Here is a 6,000-nt window from a genome sequence, read left to right as displayed (position 1 = left end):
TAGAAGTTTGTCTAAAGTCCTTAGTAGCATCAATGTAATATTTCAATGCCCTAACAACATCCAAATTATGCTAAGATCTCTCTGAAGCATGTTTGGGATTAGGACACAAAGAAGGAACAACAATCTCTCTGCTAAAGTTTTCTGAAGAAACAACCTTAGGCAAAAAGTAATCAGTAAAACTGCCTTTTGCTCATGAAAAAAATCAGATGAGGATCACAAGAGAGAGCAGATAACTCAGAAACTCTTCTAGCAGAATAGGTAGCCAAAAGGAATAACACTTTCCAAGAAATGTCCAATTTATGCATAGGTTCAAAAGAAGAAGCCTGCAAAGCCCTTAACAAAAGGTTAAGATTCCATGGAGGAAAAATAGGCTTGATTACAGGTTTAATACGATACAGAGCTTGAACAAAACTATGAATATGAGGAAGATTACCAATCTTTCTGTGCAACATGACTGAAAGAGCAGAAATCTCCCCCTTCAAATAAATGGCAGATAGGCCCTTATACAGACTATCCTTAAAAACTGCAAAATCCTAGGAATCCTAAAAGAATGCCAGGGAAAAAAACATGATCTATACACCAATAAATAAAGGCCTTCCAGACCTTGTGATATATTTTCCAAGTTGCAGGCTTACAAGCCTGAATCAAGGTTTCAATCACAGAATCATAGAAACCCCTATGTTTAAGGACTAAGGGGTCAATTTACTAATGTGCGAGCGGACATGATACGATGTAGCATACGCTGTCGGCATTTATCATTGCACCAGCAGTTCTTGTGAACTGCCGGTGCAATGCCGCCCCCTACAAATGGCCGCTAGCAGGGGGTGTCAATCAACCCGATCATATCCGATCGGGTTGATTTCTGTCCGCCGCCTCAGAGCAGGCAGACAGGTAATGCAGCCTAAAGGCTCGCCGGAAACACAGGGATAAGCGATCAATTTCCATGACATCAAGTTTAGAGACTTGAGATCCAGATGGAAAAATGGACCTTAAGGTCTGACCGCAGAGGAAGAGTGGGCATCTGAACCAGATCTGCATACTAAATCCTGCGAGGCCACCCTGGGGCAATCAGGATTACATACAACTTCTCAAGCCATAACTTGGAAATTACTTTTCAAAGAAGAACCAGAGGCGGAAACAGATAAGCAAGCTGAAAAGGCCAAGGAACTACTAGAGCATCCACTAACTCTGCCTGAGGATCCCTGGATCTTGCAAAGTACCAGCCAATAGAATGCGAGGTCAATTCGATTGGCTGATTGGATCAGCTAATCGGATTGAGCTTCAATCCGATTGGCTGATTGAATCAGCCAATCAGATTTTTCCTACCTTAATTCCGATTAGCTGATAGAATCCTATCAGCCAATCGGAATTCAAGGGACGCCATCTTGGATGACGTCCCTTAAAGGAACCTTCATTCGTTGGGTAGTCGTCGGGCCAGCAGGATGTTCCGCGTCGGAGGTCTGCAAGATGGAGCCGCGGTTGGATGAAGATAGAAGACGCCGCTTGGATAAAGACTTCTACCGGATGGAGGACCTCTTCTTGCCCCGCTTGGATGAAGAATTCGGCACGGCTGGGTGAAGACGAATCAAGGTAGGGTGATCTTCAGGGGGTTAGCGTTAGGTTTATTTAAGGGGGGATCGGGTGGGTTTTAGAGTAGGGGTGTGTGGGTGGTGGGTTTTAATGTTGGGGGGGTTGTATTTTTTTTTTTTTACAGGTAAAAGAGCTGATTACTTTGGGGCAATGCCCCGCAAAAAGACCTTTTAAGGGCTGGTAAAAGAGCTGATTACTTTGTAATTTAGAATAGGGTAGGGCATTTTTTTATTTTGGGGGGCTTTATTATTTTATTAGGGGGCTTAGATTAGGTGTAATTAGTTTAAACTTCTTGTAATTCTTTTTTTTATTTTCAGTAATTTAGTGTTTGTTTGTTTTTTTGTACTATAGTTTAGTTTATTTAATTGAATTGAATTTTAGGTAATTGTAGTTAATTTATTTAATTAATTTAATGATAGTGTAGTGTTAGGTTTAATTGTAACTTAGGTTAGCATTTATTTTACAGGTAATTTTGTAAGTATTTTAGCTAGGTAGTTATTACATAGTTAATAACTATTATACCTGGTTAAAATAAATACAAAGTTGCCTGTAAAATAAAATTAAATCCTAAAATAGCTACAATATAACTATTAGTTATATTGTAGCTATCTTAGGGTTTATTTTATAGGTAAGTATTTATTTTTAAATAGGAATAATTTAGTTAATAATAGTAATTTTTATTTAGGTTTATTTAAATAATATTTAAGTTAGGGGGGTGTTAGGGTTAGACTTAGGTTTAGGGGTTAATAAGATTAATATAGTGGCGGCAGTGTAGGGGGGGCAGGATAGGGGTTAATACATTTAATATAGGTGGCGGCGGTATGGGGGGGCAGGATAGGGGTTAATAAATATAATGTAGGTGGAGGCAGTATAGGGGGGGCAGGATAGGGGTTAATAAATTTAATATAGGTGGCGGCGGTATAGGGGGCGGCAGATTAGGGGTTAATAGGTATTATGTAGGTGGCGGTGGGCTCCGGGAGCGGCAGTTTAGGGGTTAATATATTATAGTTGCGGCGGGGTCCGGGAGCGGCGGTTTAGGGGTTAACATATTTATTATAGTTGCGGCAGGGTCTGGGAGCGGCGGTTTAGGGGTTAATATATTTATTATAGTTGTGGCGGGGTCCGGGAGCGGCGGTATAGGGGGTAAAATCTTTATTTAGTTGCGGGGGGCTCCGGTATAGGGGGTATAACAGTATAGTATAGTGTGGGTGCTTAGTGACAGGGGTATCAATAAAGCTGGGAATAAGCCGAAGAGCAGCGAGATCGACTGATAAATATCACAGTCCGCTGCTCATCGCTCCGTACTTGGTGCGCAGCTTTTTGACAACTTTATTGACAAATTTGGCGAGCGTATTCAGGTCCGCGGCAGCAAGGTTAGGCGAACTTAGGCGGGCGTATTGGGGCCGGCGAATGCAGGTAAGTACGGAGCTTAATAACTAGAGGCCTAAACCTGAGGAACCTTGAGCAGAGGAGTAAGATTGTTGTTTCTTTTTCTGACAAAAAATATTAGAAGCTTTAAATTTCCCTCTAGACTTTCTGTCCTGAGGGAGAAAGCCCCTTTTCCTCCAGTAACAGTAGAAATAATAGAATCTAAATCAGATCCAAATAACTGATTTCCATAAAAAGAGACAATAATCTACATTTAGACACCATATAAGCCACAAGGATCTCCTGGCAAGGAATGCCAAATACATGCTTTTGCTATTAATCTGTAATGCTTGTGGGAAATTTCCCTATCAGACCAAATTCGGCCAGTAGTCTTCTTATCCCGGTGTCAAGTGGACAAGAGAACAGTTAAGTAAGTGAGGTACGCGGTACTCACAGTAGAGAGGGATTCTTCACTGCACTACAGAGGATAACTGGAGAGTAGTCAGCCAAGCAGAGTTCGGCAACAATAAGGCAATCCAGAATACCAGCAGTACAGGGGTGAAACAGAAGAGTGGTCTTGAGAGAGGCAGAGTTCAGCAACGATAAGGCAATCAGCAGTTCAGGGGTTAATCAGAAGAGTGGTCTTGAGACAGGAAGAGTTCAGCAACAATAAGGCAATCAGCAGTTCAGGGGTTAATCAGAAGAGTGGTCTTGAGAGAGGCAGAGTTCAGCAACAATAAGGCAATCAGCAGTTCAGGGGTTAATTAGAAGAGGTTGTCTTGAGAGAGGCAGAGTTCAGCAACAATAAGGCAATCAGCAGTTCAGGGGTTAATCAGAAGAGTCAATGAACAAAATCACAGCAGCACCACTGTAGTATTTCCAATCTTTTTTTCTTTATTCCATGACACAAGTATAGCAAACAGCAATAGAATAGAACGACTTTTCGGGTTATATACCCTTATTCATGTTCATAGGGGTATATAACCCGAAACGTCGTTCTATTCTATTGCTGTTTGCTGTACTTGTGTCATGGAATAAAGAAAAAAAGATTGGAAATACTACAGTGGTGCTGCTGTGATTTTGTTCATTGGATGTTTCTTGGGTGCTTTTGCAGTTTGCACCTCACAGCTTCGTGCACACCTTGGGAGATTTTGTGCTGGATACAGACTTTTGACTTTGCTTGCTGTTAATCAGAAGAGTGGTCTTGAGACAGGCAGAGTTCAGCAACAATAAGGCAATCAGCAGTTCAGGGGTTAATCAGAAGAGTGGTCTTGAGACAGGCAGAGTTCAGCAACAATAAGGCAATCAGCAGTTCAGGGGTTAATCAGACGAGTGGTCTTGAGACAGGCAGAGTTCAGCAACAATAAGGCAATCAGCAGTTCAGGGGTCAATCAGAAGAGTGGTCTTGAGACAGGAAGAGTTCAGCAACAATAAGGCAATCAGCAGTTCAGGGGTTAATCAGACGAGTGGTCTTGAGACAGGCAGAGTTCAGTAACAATAAGGCAATCAGCAGTTCAGGGGTTAATCAGACGAGTGGTCTTGAGACAGGCAGAGTTCAGCAACAATAAGGCAATCAGCAGTTCAGGGGTTAATCAGAAGAGTGGTCTTGAGACAGGCAGAGTTCAGCAACAATAAGGCAATCAGCAGTTCAGGGGTTAATCAGACGAGTGGTCTTGAGACAGGCAGAGTTCAGCAACAATAAGGCAATCAGCAGTTCAGGGGTTAATCAGAAGAGTGGTCTTGAGACAGGAAGAGTTCAGCAACAATAAGGCAATCAGCAGTTCAGGGGTTAATCAGAAGAGTGGTCTTGAGACAGGAAGAGTTCAGCAACAATAAGGCAATCAGCAGTTCAGGGGTTAATCAGAAGAGTGGTCTTGAGACAGGAAGAGTTCAGCAACAATAAGGCAATCAGCAGTTCAGGGGTTAGTCAGAAAAATAAGCACCCAGGAGCACAAACAGTAAAACCTATACTTGGGTGATGTAAGTAAGGAACAGAGGTACTTACATAGCCCCAGGTTTGCACCAAGGAACAGTTCCAGGGGGCTCAGAGTGGATGATGTCGCAGCAAGTGCGCCCAGAGCACCACCGCATCTATGGCAACCGGAAACAGCCGCCTGTGTTTGTGGCAACGGCCACAAGGAATGGAGCGGCGTGACAATCTTGATAATATCAAATAAAGCATCACAAATAAAAGAATTGGCACTCTGAAGCAAACCCAATAGATTTGCATTAGCAGAGTCATCAGAATACTGCTCTTAAAGACTAGAAAACCAGTAAGTAAATGCAGCAGCTACATCAGCAATAGAAATAGCCAGCCTGAGAATACAACCTGCATGTAAAAAGGCCCTAAAAAAAAGACTGACTTTCTGTGTAAAGGGTCTTAAAAGAAGTATTGTCTTCCAAAAGGAAAAGTAGTATGTTTAGCCAGAGGGGAAATGGCCCAATCCACTTTGGGAACTGTTTCCCATAAATCTAAATTAGCAGCAGGTAAAAGACTTTTTAAACCTTGCAGAAGGAGTTAGATATTTACCTGGCTTAGACCATTCCCTAGAATCATGTCAGAGACAGCATCAGGGGAAACCGCAGGGAGATTAACAACAGTCTAAAAAACTGAATTTAAATAATTGCAAGGCTTATCTTCAGAAACTTTAGGATTTTTAACCCATAAAGTTATTAAAGGGACAGTCTACACCAGAATTGTTATTGTTTTTAAAGATAGATAATCCCTTTATTATCCATTCCCCAGTTTTGCATAACCAACACAGATATATTTATATACTTTTTACCTCTGTGATTATCTTGTATCTAAGCCTCTGCAAACTGCCACTTTATTTCAGTTCTTTTGACCGACTTGCAGTTTAGCCAATCATTGCTGGCTCCCAGATAACTTCACGTGCATGAGCACAGTGTTATCTATATGAAACACATGAACTAACACTCTCCAGTGGTGAAAAACTGTTAAAATGCATTCTGAAAAGAGGTGGCCTTCAAGGTCTAAGAAATTAGAATATGAACCTCCAAGGTTAAGCTTTCAACTAAGAA

This window comes from Bombina bombina, chromosome 12 (assembly GCF_027579735.1).
Source record: "Bombina bombina isolate aBomBom1 chromosome 12, aBomBom1.pri, whole genome shotgun sequence".
In the NCBI taxonomy this organism is placed as follows: Eukaryota; Metazoa; Chordata; class Amphibia; order Anura; family Bombinatoridae; genus Bombina; species Bombina bombina.
This window is presented reverse-complemented; position numbering follows the sequence as displayed.